Here is a 13,969-nt window from a genome sequence, read left to right as displayed (position 1 = left end):
GGTTTTTACTGACCACGTGATTATGTCTTTAAGTCCATTTATGTAGTTTATTATATTTATTGACTTGCATATGTTGAACCATCCCTGAATTTCATGGGTAAAACCAACTTGGTTATGGTGCATAATCTCTTTGATATATGTCTGTAGTCTATTTGCAAATGCTTTGAGTGTTTTTGAGTCTTTTTTCATAGGGACATTGGCCTGTAGTTTGTTGTGGCTGTTGTATCTTTACATACTTTGGGTATTAGAGTCATTCTGGCTTTACAGATGGAGTTTGGGAGTGCTCCTTCTGGTGCTCCTTTTTCCATAGTCTCATCAGGACTGTCTGTAGATCTTCTTTCAGATTCAGAATTCTGCTGTGATTCGATCTAGCTCTGAACTCTTTTAAGTTGGAAGGAATTATTAATTCAGTCTCCTTATTGATTATGGGTCTACTTAGGTTGTTGACTTTTTGGTGGCCTCCCATGGATATCAACAAAACATGGCATATCAAGTTGCAGGAAGACTAAGAACCTCCTCTTGTATTAAGTCTGGGCAAGGCAACGTTGTAGAAGGAAAGCATCTGAAAAGCAAGTAAAAGAATCAGGAACAGCCCCTGATCCCACTATTGGGAGTTCACGAGAAGATCAAGTTACACAACTGTAACATATATGCAGGGGGCCTATGTCAGTCCCGTTCAGGGTCCCTGGTTGTTGGTTAAGTCTCTATGAGCTCCTATGAGCTCTGGATAGTTGGTTTTGTGGGTTTTCTTGTGATGTTCTTGACTCCTCTAGCTCCTACAATCCTTCCTTCCACTCTCCAGTAGAATTCCCTGGCCTTGCCCTAATGCTAGACTATTGGTCTCTGCCTCTTTCACTATCAGTTGCTGGATGAAGCCTCTCTGATGACAGTTGTACTAGGTACCAATCTATGAGTATAGCAGAATATCATTAGGCATCATTACATTGACATTTTTCTCCATTCGAATTTGGTTCTATCCTAAGTCTCTGGGCCATCCAGGGAGAGTCAAGGATAGGATCTCCCTTGTGGAATGGGTTTGAGTCTGGACACACAATCTCCACACCAGCCTTATCCCAGCACATCCCATAGGTAAGACAGATTGTAGGTCAAAGGTTATGTGGCTAAGTTGGTGCCCAATCATGAAGAATTTTTCTTGAATGGATCATTTGAGATGGAAAGACCCACCTTAAATCTGCACTACACCTTCTAATGGTAGCCTATATAAAGAACATGGCAGAAGAAAGTTCTTGTTTTTTGTCTGCTTGCCCTTCCTCTTTATGGAAATTTCATTCCTTCACTGGTTTTAAAGTCTAATTTTTGAGGATTCAATGTGTATCTAAGACAATCTGAGACAACCAGCCTTATAAACAAAACAGCTATCAGATTTTTGCACTTTCCATCAGGAAACAGTGATTGTTGGAAAATACAAGCCACAACCTGTAAGGTACTCTATTAAATAATCTCATTTATATATTCATTCCATCGGTTGTTTCCCTAAAGAACCATGACTAATACACTTACTGTGGTGGTTTGAATAAGATTGGCCCCCATAGACACATATGTTTAAATGCTTAGGGGGGGGGGCACCATTAGAAAGGATTAGAAGGTGTGACTATTGGAGGAAGTGTGTCACTGGGAGTCAACTTTAAGGTTTCAAAAGCCCAATTCAGGCCCAGTGGTTTTGCCTTCTTGCTGACAGTGGATCCGAATATAAAACTCTCAATTATTTCTCCAGTACCATGTCTGTCTGTATGCTCTCATGCTTCCCACTATGATGATAATGGACTAAATGTCTGAAACTGTAAGGCAGCCCCAATGAACGTTTTCTTTTATAAGAGTTTCAATTGTCATGGCATCTGTTCACAGCAATAGAATAGTGACTATGACAGAAGTTGGGGTAACAGGGACTGGGATATTATTGTGACAGGCTGACTGGGGTTTAAGGCATGTACCACCACACTCCTAAACTTTTCTTTAATCCCTTTCCACAAGTTGGAAATTAATCTGAATAGAATCTTGCCCAGAGGACACCAACCCATTTATTCCATCCTACATCAGGCTTTTCTTTCATCTATTTGTCTCCTTGAACACAGGACTTAGGTCTATCCCACGTGTTGGTATCCCTTTCTCCTCAACTTGTGCGTTTTGTAACTTTCCTTGCTCAGCTTGCTTCTTTTCATTATAGAACTGCATAGGAGTGAACACTGATAACCACACAACATAGTCAATGCTATGTTGTTTTGAAGTGTCTTTTTCTAAAGCTATTAATCCATAATTCTTCAATTTATCCTCTGGCAGCATGTGGATAAGGGCAGAAAGCAGCCATATTTTTCACCAAAATATCACAATAATAGTATCTAGGCCACATACAATTATTCTTCTCTGAAACCTCTTCAGCCAGGGCTGCCTCTGGGAGTTTAAGAAAAATGTGTGGATGAAGAGGTCATGAATATCTAGCAGGCTAGACTCTGGAGGAAGATGTGGCAAGTCTGGCTACCAAGTAGAATGGTGAAGCTTGGGCCTACAGTGTTTCTTGGTGATGGTGATAAAGGACCTAGATCCACTGAGAAAATATCCACACCATACAACACACACTCAGAGTCTGACTCTACTGAAGATCAGGAACTAAGTTTCTGGGAAGAAAGACAGGACTGCATTAACAATCCTCCATGGTTGGCTGATAGATGAGCTCTGCCTCTTTGTTGGCAAGCAGATCCAGAAGCTAATGGCCTTGGCCTGCTTTTAGTCTGTGAGTATCCAGCCAGTCTTTGTCCTCCTCTGAATCTACCTTAGCAAACTTGTAACTGTGAAGTGAAACCTTCAAGAAAACGTTAAATAACTACCTTTCACCAAATCAAATGCAAAGTGTATAAATTGATGACATGATCACTCCACGGTATAGTTAAGGAGGAGGTTTTAATTGTAGGTATGGGTCAGAGAACAGTCGGACATATCTGGAAGAGTCCAGAGCAGAAAGAGAAAGTAGGAGCGTGAACAAGGCCAGCAGACTTGACCTGGCGATAGGAGACGAATGAGCAGAGCAGAGTAATAGAGATGGGTGGTAGGGAGATAAAGAAGAAAGAGAGAGTGTGTGAAAGAGAGAGGGGGGAGAAAGGGAGAGAGAAAGAGCAAGTGACAAAGAGAGAGAGAGAAGAAGGGAGGCAAAGTCAGGGAAAAACACAGAGAGGGTAAAGTGTGAGGGGAACATACAAGAGATGGCAGGACAAAGGGAAACAGAAAAGCATAGCTGAAACAGCAGGGTTATAAAGAGAAGGAATGGATGGGGTAAAGTAAGAACATGAGCTGGTGATTTGTTACAGTGAGAAAATCTAGTATGCTAGCATAGACTTTGAAATGTATAAAAGTTATTTGTAATATTGAGGATTCCTGGAAGCCAGCACGCACTTCAGTATGCTAATAGGCACCACAGATAGCCAAGTATCTTTTCTGCCTTTTGGAATTTGGGGAAATGGGGTTTCTTTTGAACCTGACATAAAGTATATCAGCAGATAGTATCACTGTTTTGGCTAGTTTTATGCCAACTTGACACAATCAAGAGTCATCAGAGAGGAGGGAGCTTAGTTGAGAAAAAGCCTCCATATGATGGGCTGTGGGCAACCTGTGTGACATTTTCTTAATAAATTATTGATGTCAGAGGACCCAGCCCATGGTGGGTGGCACCAACCTTGGGCTGGTGTTCCTGCGCTCTATACGAAGTCAATAGAGCAAAACATGGGAAGCAAGTCAGTAAGTATCACCCCTCTGTGGTCTCTGCATCAGTTCTTGCTGCCGCGTTCCAGTACTGTTTGAGCTCTTGTCCTGACTTCCTTCAGTGATGGACAAGAATGGAAGTGTAAAGCAAGGAAATCCTTTCCTCCCCAACTTGTTCTTTCGTCATGGTGCTTTGTCATAGCAATAAAAATCCTAACTAAAACACTAAACTAAGGCCGACATTTCCCCAGTTTCCTATGGTCCACCTACTTGATGTTTCTACCAATGTATGTCAAACGTGATTTCTTGGTAATGTAGCTAGGAGAACTTCAGGAAACTGTTTGAATCTAGAGACATGATACGTGAGGGAACCTAAATCCAAGTTCCTGAGTTGTGGTCACTGGTATTTGTCTCTATAAAATCTGTCTCTTAGGACCTTTGAGGTTAGAGCTGTACTTTGTTGGATTGAATTATCACTGAAGGACACAAGGTGACTGACTGAACAAGGGACGTGAGCACATTTTCACTATCATTTAGCTTCTGTCTCTAATCTCTTTGTCCTGGCATGTCGGCATGTTCAGCTTTCAAGCACTGTGTATTCAACTACACTCACCCTGCACTTATGACTAAAAGCAGTAAAGTGACAATAATGGACACATATTACTCCCCATCTTACAATGTCCCATTCCATGCACCTTAAATGTATGTTTCCTGTCTCCAGACATTGCACTAAACTGGCAGTGACCTTGGGTCACTTCCCAGATAGATTTCCCTTTGAAGGAGGGCAATAATCTTTCTGGGAAGATTGTGTCTTGGGGAAAAAGCTTTCATCCTAAAGGAACCAGAATGGTCTGTTCAGGAAAATAGGACCTAAAATATGAGCCAGTGTGGGTAGGACCTCAATTTCACCAGCCTTCCTTTATGATGGAAACCTCCCACTTCCTTTCTTGATTTTGTCTCTGTTTTTTTAACTGATAATTCCTTGGTTTATTTACAAAATTAAAATACAGTTATCTCAAATTTTATATCTGAAGCAGAGGTAGGAAGTAGATTTTTCTGGTTGAATTTTTTTTCTGTAAAAATAGACTGTATTTTAAACCTCAGCACAAGTTTCTAAGCACTTTCTTTTGCATTTCATCTTTTTTATAATTAATTAGTTTATTTTTAAATCTGTCTTTTCTCATTTTACATACCAATTCCAGTTGCCACTCCCTCCCCTCCTCCTGTTTCTTCCACCTTTCTCCTACTCCACCCCCATCCACTCCTCAGGGAGGGTAAGGCTTCCCTGGAGAGTCAACAAAGTCTAGCACATTGCTTTGAGGTAGGACTAAGGCCCTCTCCCCATGTCTAGGTTGATTAAAGTATTTCTCCAAGGAGAATGCATTTAAAAAAGCCAGTTCATGCAGTAGGGATAATACTGATGCCACTGTCAGTGGTCCCACACACTGTTCCAGTCATACAGCTGTCACCCACAATCAAAGGATTCCTTCTTTGTTTAAACATAGAGCCTGTGTCCCTACTTACAGCACAGGTTTAGGATCACAAGACTGTTTCATTTTTTTTTTCTATTCCCAGCGGATTTATTTCAACTCCTTTCAATAATAAAACATGTCTTTACTTAGTGTACTGGGAGGATAGTCAAACCTAGTTAGCTGATGTAGCCTGAGCTGGGGATTTAGCATTAAACTGCACTTAAACAGCAGCAACTGTTTGTGCCAGTGCTCCTTTGGCCTGCCGGGATACCTCAGATAGTTTCCACAGACGTACAACTCATCTTTCTCTTTAGGGACGCTGATTAGCGCTTCTGCTTCTTCTTCCCCCAGGGTCTTCTGCTCTGTATGATGCGGAAAGATGGAACCAAACGGAGGGGACAAAAGTGCGAACACAGCTACTCATGAGAACACTATGTGTAATCTCTTGTCCTGGGGGTTGACCTACTCACAGCCATACACTGCTTTCCAGCTACTCCAAGATAGGGCACCATGATTTAGGATGCTCTCCTGGGAAATACAGTCTTCTGAATTCCACTTACCAGCTCCCTATCCCATATCTCCAAAGACACTGCATTGTGTAGGAAGATATTTTCACTTGCTTTCCATGTGGGACGCAGAGGAACTAGAGCAGTGTTACTGGTATATATGCGTTCTTCCTAATCCTCTATCCATTGCAGTGCTTCTGCCCACCTGGATCATGCCCATAGAAAGCCCAGTGCTTTCCCACAGTGATCCATTCTTAACGTCAAAGCACACTGGGATTTCCTGGGCATTTGACACATATGCAAGCAGGGGGAGAGAAGCTGACCACTAACTTCTAGTGAGGAGATACTACAGAAGGCACTCAGCATCCTCAATACAAAGATTGGCCTTCCTACCCAAAAGAAACCCCCAGAAATCTGTTAAGCAGTGCCAAGGGCCAGAAGTCCTGCTCTACATGCAGTGCACTCCAGGACTTAAAGGTCTTCAACCTGCATACACGATGGCATTCCTGTGTGTCATTTTTCAGTTTAACTGCAAACCGCTCACCTTAGCGTCAGCCCTTTCGGTTTATGCTGTTTCATCAGTACTTTTGTCCGCCACAGATCGCTGACAGTATCTGAATACATGCTTGTGGCTGGCAGACTTTAATATATGAACACCTTTAAAGAAAACAACACATAAGACAAGTAGGAGAAAATACAAGCTCGACTCATACCCACAGAAACCAGGTTGACGTTTTACTCAGAATGACATGATAATTGCATTAGCCATGTGTGCATGTGCGAAATTTCTCAAAGGGGTTTTCTGGCAGATGTGACAAATGCCAGAGTCCTCACTTCAGGCCTTTTGAATGATCCGTTTGAAAACATAGGGGACCTTCACTTCACTCTGTGGGGTCAAAGAGTTCATCTCAAAGAGGAACATACTCACACCAAAGAGTGACGTGGCCCCTATTGGGAGCACAGCGGTGTAGTGTTTATAAGAGTATCTTTCTTAACAGGAAAGGTGGGAGGAAAATCAAATACGGTTTGGCCATAAAGGTCTACAATATGGTTCCAGCTCACAGAAACATATGTGCGAAGGCAGCTAACACACAAAAGGAAAGAAGAGAACCTGTATAAACATATCTGCATATTTCATGCCACTGAAGTTAATGGCCACTGCACTGAAAATAAGGACTACAGGTTTCATCAAAACGGCCCACACTATCAGTGTCTGTGCATACTGAAATTCAGGTGAAACGGTCCATGTTGAGTTGATAGGGCTGTCACCAGCCTCCTTATCACAGACAAAGATATGTTAAACTCTTGCAGGTAATAAGCTTCCCAGAGTCCAATGGATACAAATGGCACCACCTTGTTGTCAAAGTCCCACAGGTGCCAGCCTCGACTGCTCGCAAGGATGATTTCAAACACCAAAGCTGACAGGCTACAGGTGAGTCTGCTCAGTTTGAAGATACACTCCTTTGCCACAGCAAATCTGAAGACGAAAGTGAAGAAGTAGAGTCAAGCCAGGAACACAGAGAAGGAGAAAAAACAGAATATCTCCAGGTATATAAAGCACTAAGTGTTCATACCTTGTCCCTGCTGTCTCAAAGTTGTATTTAAGTGGTCTATCTATGTATTATGGCTTGACACACTGGAGGTAACAATATAAGAAACCAGGAAACCCAAGTGTAGCAAAAGTAACCAGTTTTAAGACACTTTGGACAACAATTTCATAATATCCATCAAATGCTGAAATGTTTATATGTGTTGACTAGGAACGTCAATGTTTGAAATTAATAATGACATGAGAGTTTGCAATATCATATGCAAGATGATACCTTTTCACCTCTGTTTGTCATATTTCAATGTTATTAATAACTTAAAGCAATAAGTGGAGCAGTACTCAAATTGTCATTTCTAAAAGAATTGTAGCAGAACACTTATAACTATTACAAATTGAACTTTTCTATATCACCTTAAGAAAAAAACAAATAAAAATTAAAAACAATACACATAGTAAACCTATTTAAGTCAAAATAATTACATACTTGACATATGTAGGTATGTTTATATATGTAGTGAAAGAGATGTGAACATGGCAGGTACACTCCTTTAAAGGAGCCCCTCTCAGATCCACTGAGTGGCTACACTGTCATTCTTATTTGTATATATTTTTGAAATGTGCACATTTCTGAAGGAAGCTATATATATTTTAAAAAAATAAAGCAACAGGGTAAATGGCCTTCAAAAATCTATAGGTAAGCAGTTTGGGGGCTATTCCAGCAGTACAGTGATAGATAATAGATAATATGTGTGAGACCCTGAATTATTTTCTCAATACCACATATCCGCAATCTCTGTGCAAAATAGGTGGAATCACAGATATTACTAATTATTACCCATCTCTTACTCAAATTTTCACATTTATGTAATTGATTTTATGTCAGTGAAACTAAAAAAATTATCCTGACAGATGTCTTTGACAAAAACCTACACTCCATATTGACACTGTAAGACAAGCTTTTGGGACTTTCTTTTAGTTCAAATCTTTACGTGTAGCATTAGGAGCCCGCATGGGACTGGCTTAGGCCCTGTGCATGTGTGGACAGCTGGGGGGGGGTGGACTATTTGAAAGACTCCTAGCAGTGAGATCAGAACCTGTCCCTGGCACTTAGCTGCCTTTTGGAAACCCGTTCCCCATGCTGAATTACCTTGCCCAGCCTTGATGCAAGGGGAGGAGTTTAGTCCTGGTGCTACTTGATAAGCCAGGCTTTATTCAAGCCCATGGGAGGCCTGCCCCTTTCTGAATGGAGACTGAGAAGGAATGGAGGGGGAGGGGTAGATAGGAGTCATCTGAGAAGGGGGAGAGAATGGGAGTAGAGGAGAAAGAGAAAACTGTGCTCACTACAGAAAATAAATGAAGACAAGCCAGTTGAAATTTTTAAACCTCAGACCCTCAGGACACCTGCTGTGGCATTTAGCAGAAAGAAAGATGGAGGATTTTTTTTAGTCACTAAGCATGTGGAAAATGTCATTACCAGTGCCCATTCTGAAGGCTTGAGGGCACTGTCTCCCCTTGCCAGGAAACCTTCCCTAACAGCTACCCACTGCTCCACAGTTGTCTCTGGGACTTGTTTCCTGACTGGAAGAAGACAGTAGCAGTACTACTTGGGAAGTTGTAGCAGCTAGATGGGTGTGCAGGTGATAGTGGCTTGGGTAACTCCCCTGCCCATGAGCTTCCCTTGCCAAGGCAGACCTGAATCAGTGGCCTGGAGGAGCAGTGTGCTTTGAAGCACAACTGGAGACAGGATGGAGCTTGCTGCTCTGCCTAATAAGTGAGCTAGCCCTGTAGGATTTGGTGCTACCCATGCCTGAAACCCATGGAATAGATGCATGATTCATAAAGACCCAATTTCGACTCCATGTAACTAGATTTAAGATTTTACCTTTGTATATTGTGGGTGAGGACATTTGTGTGATGATTGGATCATAAATGTTCTTCCTAGTTATAGGAAATGTCATAATAGAGGGAGTTGCAGGAAGACAGGAAGCACCTTCGGCAAAAAAAAAAAAAAAAAAAAAAGTTCTGTTAGGCAAATATTGCAACTCAGAACAAAGTCTTGCCAATCCCTGACTCTCACAGACCTTTCCATCCCTCACTGGTGCTTGACTTAGTTGGAGCGCCATTTAAACACTTCAGAGATATTATCACACCTGATATTACTGACCCTCCAATGACAGCCACACAATTAGTATCCCCATTTTATAGACAGGGAAATAACACACAAAGGTTAATTTATATACTCAGCTTCAGGAAGCTTCTCAGATACAATGGACACTGAGGCACCTGTAGGCCTCATAGTCACACTCTGGGATAGCTGGCACTTATGATAGCCAACCGAATTTACACACATCTAATCATATTGCAGTGGCTTTCTCTGGCCTTTTGTGTCCTGTGAAAGTGAAATTATTTAATGATAACTACATGAAAAATATAAAATACTTGCCTCTTTGTCTAAGTCCAAGTGCTAGCAACTGTGAACTGTAAAATAAGTGAACAACTATAAAAATTCTTATGTTTCCGTGGCTATATATATGTATGTACATATATATATGTACATATATATGTACATACATATATTCACCTTTTCTCTTTTTGTGTTTTACTATAATCATGACTTTCTTAGTTAAGGTTTTTATTATTGTGATAAAATGTCATACCCAAAAGCATCTTGAGAAGCAAAAGGTTTATTTCACTTATTCTTTCAAATCACAGTGCATCATCAAAAATGTCAGGTCGGGAATTCAAGGCAGGAACCTGGAGGCAGGCACTGAAAGAAGCAGAAGCCATGAAAAAAAAAAAACACTGCTTTCTGGTCTGCTCCCCATGGCTTGTTCAACCTGCTTTTTTAAACCAGCCAGGACCAGAAGCCCAGGATTCACACTGCCCACAGAGGTGCTAGGCCCTCTCAATCATTAATCAAGAAAATGACCCATAACTTGCCTTCAGGCAATCTGATGGATGGATCTTTTAATTGAGTCCCAATTCCTCTGTAACTCTTTGTTGTATCATATTAACAAAAAAACCATCCAGTATAATGACTGCCACCTGATTTTTCAGAAGATTGTAAAAGCATACTGTTTTACTTCTTACTGTGGCTAAAGTTGAAGAACCTTCCTTTCCCTAGGCACACAGGTAAAACGAAGCAAAAGAACAAAATGAGCCAAGAGGAGTGAATAGAGAAGATATATATATTTATAGCTCACTTCTTCATACTTCAATATATTGTTTGTGGTATAAGATCCAAAGAGGAAAACCATGGATCCATTTTATATAAAAATTAATTTAAACTACTTAATAAAGGCTGGAAGATGGATAAGTGGTTAAGAGTCCTAGCTACTCTTCCAGGGGACATGGGTTCAATTCTCAGCATCCACTTGGTGGCTCACACCTGGCAGTAACTCCAGTCCCAGGGAATCTGAGGATATCTTTTGACCTTCATGGGTGATGTGGTGCAGAGATAATAGTCAGATAAATACTCATAAACATACAATAAATAAAATATCAAAACAGTTTTGTACTGACTACTTATGTCAACTGAATACAAACTATAGTCAGTTGAAAGGAAGGAACCTCAATTGAGAAAATCCCTGCATAAGATGGGCGTATAGATGAGGCTGTAGGGCATTTTCTTAATAAGCAAATGAGGGAGATCCTAGCCCATTGTGGGTGGTGCTATCCTTGGGCACCAGGATATATATATATCCTTGGGTCCTAGGTTCTATAAGAAAACAGACTGAGCAAGCTATGAAGAGGAAGTCGGTAAGCAGCACCCCTCTATGGCTTCTGCATCAGCTCCTATCTCCAGGTTCCTGCCCTGTTTGTGTTCCTGTCCTAACTTCCTTCAGTAATCAACAGTGATATGGAAGTATAAGCCAAATGAACCCTTTCCTCCCTAACTTGCTTTTTGGTCATGGTGTTTCATCACAGCAATAGTAATACTAAGACAAGTTTTAACTGCTCAATATGAGCAATATTTGAGAATTAGAGATTGCATTGATTTGGAGGATTAGAGCAGCAAAGAACTGGGGACCTGAAGGACTGGGCAGTCTACAACTCTACAAGCTTGCCTGAAGGACACCTACTGAACCTGGTGGCATCCAAGGTGCACACCACTGGCTAGCAGCTTTCCAAAATCTACTCCTGCTAATCTGTTAAAATAGATTTCTTTTAAATAGTGGAAAGGCCCTGTGCAGTGTTAGCTACTGCTCTGTTAACCTTGGGGATTATGGGATCATCCCAAATGTCACCCAAGTTTTTATGTATCTACCAGTATATTTTATGGATAGTTACTAACAGAAAAGCTGAGATCCTCACAGCCAGCCTTCACAGTGGCCACGTTGCAACTCTGCCAGCCACCTGGTCTTCTGGTTCTGGTATATGTGAAGAAGCCTATCTTGAACTCGATATTATCTACTGTGATGATCATATCATTGGTAACCCTGGGGTGTTCTGCAGGCCACCTTTCCTACCATCTGGTTTGGACTGGCATACTGTCATTAGCTTGATCGTATCTAGGAGCTGCATAGTTATTATCTTTGTACTATGTATATATCAGGGCAAAGCCACCTCCAGTGCTAACTCAGGGACAGTGTGTGGGAGAAGAGGGAGATGCAATTCAGGAAGAGTAGGTTTGGGGCATCTAGGACCAAGGATAAGTGCTTCTGAAACAGCTTTCACGGCTCAGCCTTGAAAGAAAACATGGAGAACAATCTTTTGTCTCTAGGGACATTCATTCAATAGGCCGGATTTGTAGCCACCACTAAGGCCTTGGAGTTGACAGAACAACATAGTGATAATCATATACACATACTCTATATACTTCTTCCTGCTATTACATTCCAATGTTTCAATATGAAAAGAAGGGGATTATTAACCATCCAAATATCCATGTCAAATATATAAACCAGTGTGTTGCCAGCCTCTGGGTGGACTAGAGTGGAACATTGTGCTGCACAGCTTGAAGAGTGTTGGGAGTATGTCTTTGGAGAAGGACTCATTGCTTGGGGTTATCATCTGGTCCAGCTGTGCAGTTGCAGGGTCTGTGGACTTCTGCCTTCAGTATACTTACGCATCTTTATGATCATCATGATCCAAAACCTGAACCTAGGCAACATATGCCTGATCTACACTGTCTGCTGTGTGATGGCTTCTGACCCTACCGAAGATACGATCAAGAGTGGATTTCTGCTGAGCCCACACCTGGGGCTATATTGGTATTCAAAGACCACCCTGCCCACTGGGTCCATGCTGTGCTAAGTGACCTGAACTGCCGCCTGGAGCCATGGTGCTGTCACCAGCAGCCATGCCTAGGTCAGTGGTCCCGCTGCAGCTGTGGCCTTTGTTGATGTCCGTAGTTCCTGTTACCACCAAAAACAGTGAGAACAGGGCTACAATTAGTTGGCTCAAGCAGGCCCTTTCTCCAGGGAAGCACAGTAGAACCGTCCCTGCTGGCCAAGGTGTGGGTCAGCAGGCCTTGACTATGCAATAGTGGGAGACCTAGCCCTACAATCTGTCACTTGGTGGCATGGTTGAGGTAGATACGCCTGCCTGTTCCTCAGCCCTCACCCGTTGCCATCTACTACAAGCTGAAAAACTGGTCCCAGGATCATTTATGGGGGCGGGAGAGTTGATCCTGCCCCTCAATGGCTGTAGCACTCGGGAGGGTGAGCCCCGAACCTAACTGGGGCAGCATAGTAGAGCTAACCCCATTGATAGAGGCACAGGTGATCCTGCACCACGAATGTGCATGAGAGATCTGGACCTACCATCTGCCATACGATGGAGAGGGTGAGGGCGAGCCATTGCGCCCCCTTCCCAACCCCTCACCACCTATGGTGGGTGAGAGAGCTGGCCCTGAGGTCATGAGTGTGGGAGAACTGGCCCTGACCCTCAGCTGCAGCAGCCCTAGGAAGAGTACGCCCTGCATCTCACCTGGGCAGCTGACCCTCTTGGCAGGAGCACAGGTGAGCTGGGGCCTGTAGGTGGAGAGCTGCTCCAGCCCCTGCCCCTGCCCTGGTATGCCATAGGATGGGAAGGGTAAGGGAAACATGTCCTCCCTTGTCACCTGCTACAGGTGGGAGAGCCAACCTCAGGGGCATAAAAATGAAAGAGCTGGCCCTGAACCTCACCTGAGCAGAACAGTAGAACTGACATGGTGGTGTGAGTGTGGGTGACCTGGACCCAAGGGTGCGAGAGCAGGAGGGCTGGAGAGCTCACCTGGGTAGTGACAATGAGGGAAAGCTGGCAGACTGACCGACCCAGCTACCACCCAGGCCCAGAAACAGGACTACAGGGTAGCCCACCCCAACACCCACCTCATCTATGAACTGCTGGAGCATGCGAAGCTGCCAGATCTGCAGATCCAAAGCTACAGGATTACACAAGGTAACAATACAATATTCCAGAGGAGTCCCAGTGAGGGACCAGTATTGGGGGTGTAACAACAAAAACCAGAGACCTCAAATCAGACCAATGACTCATTGTGATGAACAGTAACAAGTAAAGATACATGGACTAAAGGGGATACTGTGTTACTCACTGGGCCACACTATAACTTCCACGCAGAGGGATTTTTTTATTGCTTTAAAATTTTTCTTTTGCTGTGGAGGTTGTAAGGGTGGAAGCGAGGGAACAAGGAAATGAGTGGGATTAGGATGCATGATGTGGAATCCACAAAGAAAAGTAAAAAAAAAAATTAAAAAGTGAATTTCTGATAGTGAGCTGGGGAGATA

General features: G+C 42.7%; 1 pseudogene; it reads right to left on the bottom strand.

Annotated features, from left to right (window-relative positions):
* Positions 1 to 6,524: 6,524 nt before the first annotated feature.
* On the bottom strand, positions 6,525 to 13,040 carry LOC101995230 (annotated as a pseudogene).
* Positions 13,041 to 13,969: the final 929 nt, after the last annotated feature.

This window comes from Microtus ochrogaster, unplaced genomic scaffold, assembly GCF_000317375.1.
Source record: "Microtus ochrogaster isolate Prairie Vole_2 unplaced genomic scaffold, MicOch1.0 UNK58, whole genome shotgun sequence".
Lineage (NCBI taxonomy): Eukaryota > Metazoa > Chordata > Mammalia > Rodentia > Cricetidae > Microtus > Microtus ochrogaster.
Note: the sequence above shows the minus strand (reverse complement) of the source record. Positions and strands in the feature narration are given on the sequence as shown.